The sequence below is a fragment of the Elaeis guineensis genome, chromosome 6 (assembly GCF_000442705.2).
Source record: "Elaeis guineensis isolate ETL-2024a chromosome 6, EG11, whole genome shotgun sequence".
Lineage (NCBI taxonomy): Eukaryota > Viridiplantae > Streptophyta > Magnoliopsida > Arecales > Arecaceae > Elaeis > Elaeis guineensis.
Genome location: NC_025998.2, coordinates 8,254,211 through 8,266,694, shown reverse-complemented (window position 1 = coordinate 8,266,694; position 12,484 = coordinate 8,254,211). Strand labels below are relative to the sequence as shown.

Here is a 12,484-nt window from a genome sequence, read left to right as displayed (position 1 = left end):
ATAAAAATGGAAGATGTTTGCTTAAAAACTAACATTAGATATTAAGTGTTGTAGAAAAATATGAGATATATTGCAGATATCCACTTGATCTCTATTGGAGTAGATGATGAATGTTAGCAAAACTACTTAGGTGAAGAAAAATGAAAGCTCATCCGAAGTTCTTTAGTCGTGCTTTCTTGCTTGGAATATTAAACTTAGAGGATCCCTTAATTTGATACAAACAAGGTAGTTGGAGATTATGCGGAACAGCCTTACTTGTATGAAACCTATCCAAGCTCTTGGCACTTCAGCATTGAAACTTATTCATCATGATAGCTTCGCCATCAATTCTTATAATGGCTTCATTAATAATGGAGGTCTAGTTTACTCTTATCACAAAGTCATCTAGAAGGCACCAATCCTAAAGAAAGCGAAAGTTTTCCTTGGTTAGCTCTATGGAATAAACTGCATACAGATTAAATTCTTGCAAACAAAGGGTCGATGGCAATTGAGTTCTAGATGTGTTGTTTGCAGCATAAGGATGGAGTCCATTTACCACATTCTCATTAGATGCCCTTATACAAGAAGCATATAGTTTGGCACTAAAAAGCAGCTTGGGTTAAAGGTTGGCTTGACATCTTGCACAATCTATAGACAGAAGGGAGGAAGTCAAGATTTCAGGTTGCTGCAGATGCCTAGTCGATCAACTCATTGCAGCCCTTTGTTGCGAGGTATGGTGAGAAAAAAATGGGAGAATCTTCATGAAAAGTGTTGCGGCAGATTCCTAGTTCTGGTCGAAGTCGTTGGAGTCGATTGGAAATCGCAGGAGTGGCAAGAGCTACAAAATAAGTTCGAGTCAGAGTCGACTCCAGCAGAGATCCTCCGACGATCAAGTCAGAAAGCTGGAACAGATGAGGAGTGCAAGGGTGAGAGAGGGCATGAATCTGCATACCTGAGGGGTCCTTTTTTGACATCTATTTATAAAAGGGTGAGTCATAAGAGAAAAAATAGTGGGAGGCCATTCCAACCTCTCCACCTATACCATTCCATGATGTCCTGTCTGATTTGTGACAATGGACGTCACCTTATCTAGTGCGCAGCTAGCTATTCTCAGGGGTGGCGTGATTTGACGTGATCTTATTCGACGTGCAGCCAGCCGTTGGAGTGGCATGGTCCAACATGGAATGACGTGACTTAATGAGACTGTATGGGGGTGATCTTCCCAAATATAACAGCCAACAATAATTGAAAGAAATGCAGCCTACGGCTAGAGAGGAGGATCAGTGAGGGATCATTTGGTCGAAAATGATGTTGGGGTCATGACCTTTCTTAGATCAATGTTCGATGTCTAGGTGTCGCTCTGATGTCAGTAGTTAAGGACCTACGATCGAAACTAAAATCACAGCTAAAATCTAGATTAGCGATCAAAGTTAAGATTGACTGTCAAAGCTTGGGTTAGCGACCAAAGTTAGGATCAACGACCGAAGCAGGATCGGCAGAGTTTTCCACTAGGAAGCTTTGTTCGAAAGGATTAGTTAGAGAGTAAGGATTGGTGATGTTCGAAGTGAAATCCTCTACTACTTCATTACGTACTGAACAACTTTCTTCAATGTAGCTTTTTCATAATTTTGAGACGACATATTTATCATTGAGATTGTATTCATTTATCTCTGATCGGTACTGTGGCGATGATTTTATACACTTTGTCATGGATCCTCCCCTAATGTATGTCTTCGACATGGGTGACATATTGATGTGCAAATCTTAAAATTTATAAATAAAACCGCAAGCGCACGGTGTACAGAGTAGCACAACCAGCGAGTACGGATTGATCCCACAGAGACTTGGTTTAAAAACGATTTTCAAATCTATGCTCAAGCAAGCTTTAACAAAAATCAAAAGTCGAAAGTTGTTTGCTAAAGACAATAAGACTAAGGATCTAGGGTTTTTGAATCCACTAGATCTAGATTAGAAAATTCTACCTAGAATTTTTCTTATTGATCCCAACGACTACTCCTCTTGTCTTTTCCAAGCATAGATTATGAAGGGATTAAGGCCCAACGATAACCCATCAAGATTCTTTACAGGGGAGTAGTAACTAGGACCCCTTAGGGTTTTCTCCTCCTATGCACTGAATCAAGCATGAACTATGAAGGGACTCTGACCCAACTGTAGTTCATCAAAAATTCTTGACAAAAGAGGAAGAAAAAGAAACCCTAAGAAAAAGAAAGAACCCTATGTAAAATCCCTACTCATGATCTAGCTTCATCGCAAACCCTAGAAGGGATGCTTAGCTAGACATGATCTAAATCTACTTGCAAAATTTAAATGCAGAAAAATAAACTACCCTAATTTCATAAATTAAACTATCCTAATTGCATAAATTTAAACTGCATAATTTAAACTAACCTAATTGCATAAAATTAAATTGCATAAATTAAACTATCCTAATTGCAAGAAAAATAAATTGCATAATGTAAAGAGATGAAATTGCATAAAAATAAGATTTTATATAAAAAAAAAATTATTATAAAAATCTCAAAGCTCGAGGCTTGAGAAGAGAGCTAAAAACCCCACTATCTAGGGTTACAAGCTTGATCGAAAGGAAGAATACATAAAACAAGGGCCTTTGGGGGCTTTTTATAGGCATTTGGGGGTTATAAGGTTTTCAAAACTTTAGATGTGGGACTAAGAGGTTTTAGAGGATTGTTAGGGGGGTTTATGGTGCGCCGATGGGTCCATGGTCCATGCGCCTGTTGCTGTGGACCAGGCGGCTAACCAGATCATCAAATCAGTTGATTTTTGACCAATTTTGATCTGATTTGACTCGGGTTTGACCCAATTGAATTTTCTTTCTTCATTCTTCAATTCCTGGGTCAATTTAACTCCGTTTTGTATAAAATTTACGCCGTTGGAATCTTCTTTCCTTGTTCTTTCTATTGATGATCTCTTCTTCTACAAAATATAATAACAAGTATCAATTTCTTAATAAAGTTAGATAATTTAGATATTAATTGATACTTTTTATGTAATATTGTGACATAAATCACACCCCCCAACTTAATCATTGCTAGTCCCTTAGCAATGTACCAAAATAAGATCATAATTCAAAAAGATCCTTCCTTTGCAAATTAATTTAAGATCGAAATTCAAGAAGTTTTCTAGTATTACTAAGTAATGAGCTTCGAATTAGAATCGGTAGTCAGTCTACTTAGAAGCTTTCTTAGAGTACACTTAAAGTTTTATAGCACTTGTGTGAGTGATAACTAATTTAGTATTTCAGTATTAACTTGTACAGGCCAATTGTATCATTTTTCATAACTTAGTTCGATTAATTTTCTATACACCCCAGATTAAACAAAGAACTAAGATAGCTTTCACACTGTTTTTTTTTTTTTTTTTTTTTTTTGCTGAGCATCCTGGCCTTCCCACCACCATTTGATGCGAATCTCAACACTTGACTTAGGTGAAGAGACCCGGTTACTAGGCTTAGGGCAATCCACATTTACTCTGTGTTTTGCATTTTATTTCAGGCAGGTAGCTCTTTCCTTAAATTCAAATTTCTTCAATTGGAGTGTAGAGAAAATTATTTAATTTAAATAATACTCAAATCCTTAATTGACCTTACAATTAACACCTACTTTACCTTGTTAGTGTGCATGTGCAATTGGAAGTGCTAATAGTCTTTAAATGACCTAAGCCACCAAGAGTCTAACCAGCTAATCTTCTCCGTGACTCACTACATTAGCAAATACTTTCTAACTTACTCTTATTTCTTTTATAGATTAATTTATTTCATATAGATATATATATATATTTTTTTTATTTTTTATTTTTTTTACATAATATATTAAATGCAAGAAATAACTCATAGTGGAAGGAAAAGGAAATGATAACACCTGATTTTGTTCAAGCTCTCCCCCAACTTGACCGACATTGTCCCCAATGGAGTTTATCTAATTTAATTGTCCTAAGCAAACTGAAAATAAAGAAAGCATTAGAAATTAAATAAGCTGGGTTGCCTCCCAGAAACGCTAAGTTTTATGTCTTCAGCCAGACCAAATCTCGAAGCAACTTAATCAGAATAAGTTGGTTCATAAAGAACCATGGCATCTTCAATAGTCTTGACAGGTAATTCCAAGAATGGTTTTAATCGTTGACCATTAACTTTAAAGATAACACCATTACTTGGGTTTTCAATCTCAACAGCTCCGTGTGAGAAGACTTCCTTTACTAAAAATGATCCTGTCCATCTAGACCTAAGCTTTCCTGGAAACAGATGTAATCTAGAGTTATATAAGAGTACCTTTTGCCCGATATTGAAAGTTTTTCTCATAATTGATTGTTCATGAAATGCTTTGGTTCGTTCCTTGTATATCTTTGCATTTTCATAGGCTTCATTTCTAAGTTCTTCTAATTCATTCAACTGAAGCTTTCTATGGTTTCCAGCGTCGTTCAAATTTGTATTTAGTTGTTTGATGGCCCACATGGCTTTGTGTTCTATCTCAATAGGCAAGTGACATGGTTTACCAAACACAATCCTATAAGGAGACATTTCTAGATTGGTCTTGAAAGTGGTTCGGTATGCCCAAAGTGCATCAATTAATTTCAAAGACCAATCCTTTCTATTGGCACTAACAGTTTTTTTCAGGATTTGTTTGATTTGTCGGTTTGACACTTCAACTTGTCCACTAGTTTGAGGATGATATGGTGTGGCCAATTTATGGGTGACATTATACTTTTTCATCAATGTTGCAAAAGGTCGGTTACAAAAATGGGTTCCCCGATCACTAATGATTGCCCTAGGAATACCGAAACGGGAGAGAATATTTTTTTTAAGAAACTTAATGACCATTTTGCTATCGGATGTTCTACATACAATTGCTTCTACCCACTTTGAAACATAATCAACTGCTACTAGAATATATTTATTTCCAAAGGAATTTGGAAATGGTCCCATGAAATCGATTCCCCAAACATCAAAAACTTCAACTACCAAGATTGGGTTGAGTGGCATCATGTGTCGCTTGGTGATTCGACCCATTTTCTGACATTGAGCACAACTTTTACAATATTCATGAGCATCCTTAAACAAATTGGGCCAATAAAAACCACATTGGAGAACCTTAGCAGCAGTTTTCTTAGACGCGAAGTGACCCCCACATGCTTGATCATGACAAAAAGATAAAATATTCATGACTTCGTTATCTGGGATACACCTTCTAATAATTTGATCAAGACATTGTTTAAAAAGATAAGGATCATCCCAAATGAAATACTTCACTTGGGTAAAGAATTTATATTTATCCTGCTTAGTCCAATGAGAAGGTATCTTACCTATGGCTAAATAATTTACAATATCAGCAAACCAAGGTTCAGTAGACACAGACATGAGTTGCTCATCTGGAAAAGATTCATTGATGGGTGGTTCACTAGATGGTGTGACTGGAATTCGGGACAAATGATCTGCTACAACGTTCTCAGTGCCTTTCTTGTCCCTAATTTCTAGATCAAATTCTTGAAGGAGCAAAATCCATCTGATTAAACGTGCCTTGGCATCCTTCTTTGCTAGGAGATGTCTAATGGCTGAGTGATCGGTGTAAACAATGGTGTGGGTCCCAACCAAATAAGATCTAAATTTCTCTAAAGCAAAGACAACGGCAAGGAACTCCTTCTCAGTTGTGGTGTAGTTAAGCTGCGCATCATTTAAGATTTTACTTGCATAATATATCACTCTAGGCAGCTTATTTATTCGTTGACCTAAGATTGCGCCCACAACATGATCGGACGCATCACACATTAATTCAAATGGTTCAGACCAGACAGGAGGATGAATGATTGGAGCTGATACAAGTATATTTTTTAGAAATTCAAAAGATTCCAAGCACTCATGAGTAAATTCAAATTTGGTATCCTTTGCCAAAAGATTAGTCAGTGGACGTGCTACTTTGCTAAAGTTGGCAATAAACCTTCTATAGAATCCAGCATGACCTAAAAATAAACGTATTTCTTTCACAGATTTAGGTGGTGGAAGACTTGCAATTAGATCTATTTTGGCCTTGTCCACTTCAATCCCCTTTTTAGAAATGACATGGCCAAGAACTATTCCCTGTTTGACCATAAACTGATATTTTTCCCAGTTGAGAACTAGGTGCTTCTCCTTACATCGTTCTAGAACTAATTGCAGGTGATTCAGACACTCGGAGAAGGTTAGGCCAAAAACAGAAAAGTCATCCATAAAAATTTCTAGAAATCATTCTATCATATCTGAAAACATGCTGATCATGCATCTCTGAAAGGTTGCCGGTGCATTACATAGTCCAAAGGGCATTCGTCTATAGGCAAAAGTACCAAATGGATAGGTGAATGTAGTCTTTTCTTGATCTTCAGCGGCTATGGGGATCTGGTTGTAACCGGAGTATCCATCAAGAAAATAGTAAAACTCTTGTCCGGCTAGTCTTTCCAACATTTGATCAATAAATGGTAAAGGAAAGTGATCTTTCCTTGTCGCAGCATTCAACTTTCTATAGTCTATACAGACCCTCCATCCCGTTTGGGTCCTAGTTGGGATAAGTTCGTTTGCATCATTTTGGACCACTGTTACCCTAGATTTTTTGGGTACTACTTGAACTGGGCTTACCCAAGAGCTATCAGAAATAGGATAAATTATTCCACTATCTAGGAGTTTCAGAATCTCCTTTTTAACTACATCCTTCATAACTGGATTAAGCCTTCTTTGGGCTTCTCTTGTTAGTTTAGCCTCTTCCTCTAAGTATATTCTATGTTGAACTATAGAAGGGCTTATTCCTTTGATATCTGCTATGGTCCAACCTATTGCTTCTTGATTTGCTTTTAGAACTGACACTAACTCCTCCTCTTGCTTGGGATCTAGGTCTGATGCAATAATTACAGGCAAAGTTTCTTTGGGTCCTAGATATGCATACTTGAGATATTCTGGGAGGGGTTTCAGTTCTAAAATGGGTGCTTCCTCTATCGATGGTTTAGGTGATGATTTCACCATCTCAATGATTGGTTCAGTAGGAAGTATCGATTCCTGATTAATCTGATTTTTTTTAAGTATTTCATTGACATCCTCAGACTCATGGATTAACCAGGGGTTAGACTCTAGGTCGATTTCATCATCACTAATGTCAATGGATTCATAAATACCATCTTGGACTACATTGACATCAGCATGAGAAGAGGATTCCTGTTCTAAGTTAAAAACATTAAGCTCAATGGTCATATTCCCAAAGGATAACTTCATTAGACCATTTCGACAATTGATTTCAGCATTGGCCGTAGCTAAGAATGGTCTTCCTAAAATGACAGGTATATGTCCTTTAGGATTCGCAACTGGCTCAGTCTCTAAAACAATAAAATCTATAGGAAAAATAAAATTTTCAACCTTTATCAGAACATCCTCGACCATTCCCTTAGGGATCCTGAGAGATCTATCGGCTAACTGTAATGTGATCCCAGTAGGTTGAAGTTTTTCTAATCCTAGTTGTTCATACACCGAATATGGAAGGATATTCACACTAGCTCCTAGATCTAGCAAGGCCTTTTTTATATTGGTTTTTCCAATAACACAAGAAATTGTTGGAGCTCCAGGGTCCTTATATTTAATTGGCACATGGCTAGATAGGTATGAACTGACACTTGCAGCCAAAAATACTTTCTTTGGTACATTAGTGGTCCTTTTCCTAGTGCAAAGATCTTTTAAAAATTTGGCATAAGTTGGAACCTGATGGATTATATCTAAAAGAGGAATATTAACTTGGACTTGTTTAAATACCTCTAAAATTTTATCTAAATGTTCAGATTTATTGGATTTCAGTTTGTTTGAAAAAAGAGCTCTATGACTTTTAAGTACTGGACTAGGTGAATTTTCAGTTTCTGATGCTTGAGGTTGAAAGGTAGTAGTTTTAGAAGGTGACTCGGCAGATGAGTCATCTATATCATCAAGTGCAACTACCTTATTGTCTATTTGTTTTCCTGATCTTAAGGTATGAATGGCATTTACACCATTAACTTGGTTTCCTTGTTGGGGTCGTGGACCATTTTGGTTCCTAGGATTTGGCTCATGTTGGCTAGGTAACCTACCATGTTCTCGTTCACTAATGGTCGAAGCCAGCTGACTTACTTGCATTTTCAGACGGGCTATAGCTTGGGTGTTATTATTTATGAGTTGACCCATGGTTTGCATAAAGCTGGTATGTGTTTTCATCATGGCTTCTAGGCTTTTCTCTAAAGAGGTAATTTTCTTGTCATTATCATGGAAGCCTGGCGGGTTGTTCATCACTGGGTTAGACCTTAGATTTTGCTGATTGAAATTTGGATTACCTACATTAGGATTCTGGGACCATGAGAAATTCGGGTGATTCCTCCAACCTAGGTTATATGTGGGTGCATAAGGATTGTTCAATGGTCCTTGATAGGTGGCATTCACCTGTGCACACCCATTCGAGTAGGAACATTCTTCTAAGACATGGTCTGGTGCATTGCACCCTTTACACATGGGTGCAGATATTTGATTTACATTGGCTGGTCTCTATAATTCTAAGACTTCCAATCTACGTGTTAAGGTTGCAATCTTGGCCTCTGATGCTAGGGTTGGTTGAATTTGATGCATTCCTCCTCTTGAAGGTGTAGCTTTATCAGGTTCCCTAGTTGTTTTCCACTGTAAATTTTTCTCGGCTAGGTCTTCTAAGAATTGCCAAGCTTCAGTAGTTTCTTTGTCCATAAATTGGCCTTGGCACATGGACTCTAGCATGGTTCTTGAGTTTGAATCTAACCCCTCATAGATGATCTGGCATAGTCTCCAAGTTTCTATTCCATGGTGTGGGCATTGGGTCAAAAGATTCTTGAAACGATCAAAGTACTTCCAAAATGATTCACCAGCTAGTTGGTAAAATTGATTTATTTCATTCCTAATCCTAGCTGTTTTATGATGGGGGAAATATTTTTTTAAAAATATTCTCACAAAGCCCTCCCAGGTAGTGACAGAATAGTTTGGCAGACTATAAAACCACTTCTTAGCATTGTCCTTAAGGGCAAAGTTGATTAATCTAAGTTTGACCTCATCCTCTGTTAATTACAGTTTTATGGTTGCACATACCTCCTCAAATTCTCTAATAAATATATAAGCATCCTCTAATCCTGTGAATTTTGGAAGCATATTTATGATTTGAGATTTGATTTCAAAATTGTTAGCTGTGGGTTGTGGCAACCTGATACAAGATGGTTGGATGGAGCCAACTGGATAACACAAATCCTTAAGGGTCATGGGTTGGATTGGTTCAGCCATTGGAACAACAGGAATTGACTCAATTCTAACTAGACGACCCGACACTTTTCTCCACACACGAGGTGTACGGTTCTCGATGTTTATACAATTTTTTTTTTTATAAAATTTTTATGTATAAGGAAAAGAAAGAAAAGAGAAAAAGTTCTAAAGAGAAGATCCTAAGGAGTCCTAAATCTAAAGAAAAGTAACCAAATTAATTTAAATTTTAAATTTTTTTTTTTCAAACAAGTGAATCAATAAATTAAACTCAATCTATCCTAGGGTTAACCTAAATCTAGACAGCTCCTAACTGTTCCAAGATGACCCTTCAAGCCTTTCAAGTGGAGATTGATCAACTAGTTAGCCAGGTAAGTATAAGAGGTGGGAGGTTCACTCATCGTTGCCTTTCTAGACACCAAACGAGTTGGCCAGGTCAGCAACTGAACCAATTTAACAAACCACCCTCAGGGACTTGCCTAGACACCAACTAATCAAACAACTCAAACTTGGTAGAACTCTTAGGGTTTCTTGTCCTATTGAGCTCGAATTCCTTAAGGTTGACGTCTAATTGATTTTAAGATTAAAAGTCTAGGTAATGCAATATGATGGAGATGGTTTTTGGGCTAAGAAAGGGTAATAAAATCCCCACCTTATCTTGTTAATGGGTTGATGCCCTTAGATTAATTATGAAAATGCAAATGCAAATAAACAAGATGACCAAGAATGTAAAAGATTTTAATTTAGAATTTTTTTTTTATTTTGATATTTTATTTCACGATTATGAAATGTCTTTTGTTTTGTTTTATATTTTTTTTTGTGATTAAGTAAATTCAAATGATTAGGTCTAAAAGCAAAAGTAATTAACTAAAAATAATAAAAGAGAAATTAGAAGCGTACCTGAGTTTTCCAACAATCACCAACTAAATATAGAAACCTAAAGGAAAAAGAAAGAGAGTTATAACGCATGAAGAACAAATATTTGAAAATAATTTAAAATGCCAAATCTCCGGCAACGGTGCCAAAAACTTGATGTGCAAATCTTAAAATTTGTAAATAAAACCGCAAGCGCACGGTGTGCAGAGTAGCACGACCAGCGAGTACGGATCGATCCCACAGAGACTTGGTTTAAAAATAATTTTCAAATCTATGCTCAAGCGAGCTTTAACAAAAATCGAAAGTCGAAAGTTGTTTGCTAAAGATAATAAGACTAAGGATCTAGGATTTTTGAATCCACTAGATCTAGATTAGGAAATTCTACCTAGAATTTTTCTTATTGATTCTAACGACTACTCCTCTTGTCTTTCCCAAGCATAGATTATGAAGGGACTAAGGCCCAACGATAACCCATCAAGATTCTTTACAGGGGAGTAGTAACTAGGATCCCTTAGGGTTTTCTCCTCCTATGCACTGAATCAAGCATGAACTATGAAGGGACTCTGACCCAACTGTAGTTCATCAAAAATTCTTGGCAAAAGAGGAAGAAAAAGAAATCCTAAGAAAAAGAAAGAACCCTATGTAAAATTTCTACTCATGATCTAGCTTCATCGCAAACCTTAGAAGGGATGCTTAGCTAGATATGATCTAAATCTACTTGCAAAATTTAAATGCAGAAAAATAAACTACCCTAATTTCATAAATTAAACTATCCTAATTGCATAAATTTAAACTGCATAATTTAAACTAACCTAATTGCATAAATTAAAGTATCTTAATTGCAAGAAAAATAAATTGCATAATGTAAAGAGATGAAATTGCATAAAAATAATATTTTATATAAAAAAAATTTATTACAAAAACTTCAAAGCTCGAGGCTTGAGAAGAGAGCTAAAAACCCCACTATCTAGGGTTACAAGCTTGATCGGAAGGAAGAATACATAAAACAAGGGCCTTTGGGGGCTTTTTATAGGCATTTGGGGTTATAAGGTTTTCAAAACTTTAGATGTGGGACTAAAAAGTTTTAGAGGGTTGTTAGGGGGGTTTATGGTGCGTCGATGGGTCCATGATCCATGCGCCTGTTGCTGTGGACCAGGCGGCTAACCAGATCACCAAATCAGTTAATTTTTTATCAATTTTGATCTGATTTGACTCGGGTTTGACCCAATTGAGTCTTCTTTCTTCATTCTTCAATTCCTGGGTCAATTTAACTCTGTTTTGTATAAAATTTGCGCCGTTGGAATTCTCTTTCCTTGTTCTTTCTATTGATGATCTCTTCTTCTATAAAATATAATAACAAATATTAATTTTTTAATAAAATTAGATAATTTAGATATTAATTGATACTTTTTATGTAACATTGTGACATAAATCACATATCATGCCCCCAACAGAAAGGAAATGTCCTTGGCTAGTTTTGTGAAAAGTCCTTCAATCCTTTCAATTTTGGAAGCATTTCTGTGCTGAGGAAAAAGTGTTGATAGTTGTAGGAGCTTTTGGAACACTTTGGCATCTTTGGCACAGCACTTATCGTATGCATAACATTGCTCAATTGACATGTGTTCTTGAAATAGAAGGAATGCTCCATTTGGAAGATATTTGCCACATAAAGTCTCTATTCATTCATTGACATCAATTATTTTTGATAACTATTTTTAAGATATCCTATTTATGCGGTTTTAATCGGTATTTGTTGTTTTAGTCCTCTATTTGTGGGGATAAAATTGTAGATGTTTGTTATTTGCTTTGTTTTCCTTTCTGTAGTTGATTAGCAACTGAAGTTCTCAACTTTCCTTATAGGTATTTCTATGTTTCTTCCCAAGAAAGCAGGGTGGCACTTGCTGCTTTCTTTTTCTTAAAAAAAAAAAAAAGAAAGGTCTTGGATAGAGAAATCATACTCTAGATCCACATACGAATTAGAGATGATAATTTTAGCTGACCTATCAGATATCTAACCGATCCGATCTAAATAAGACGGATTTGAAATTTGGGGTGAGTATGGATTTTAGAAAAAATATCCGAAGAGGGTTTGGATCAGATATGGTTATGGTATGTCCCATTTCAAATCTGATCCGATATAATTTTGATTTATATCCCATTTCAAAATTATAATAATTTTATATTATTTATATATATCCGATTTGATGTGATCTGACCAACCCCTCTTATCTATTTGTCTTGATTCTTTCTGCATCTCTATTTGACTCGACTCGAGATAGGTATAGGATGAGCATGGGCATAAAATTTTTATTTATGGAACAGATACAGAAATGGATCAACTCA

At 36.2% G+C, this 12,484-nt stretch overlaps 1 non-coding gene across 1 annotated transcript; it reads left to right on the top strand.

Annotated features, from left to right (window-relative positions):
- Positions 1-8,813: 8,813 nt before the first annotated feature.
- Positions 8,814-8,920, top strand: LOC140858913 (small nucleolar RNA R71). The gene has a single exon (XR_012142317.1). It is a non-coding gene; the product is annotated as a small nucleolar RNA R71 (small nucleolar RNA).
- The last annotated feature ends 3,564 nt before the right edge of the window (positions 8,921-12,484 follow it).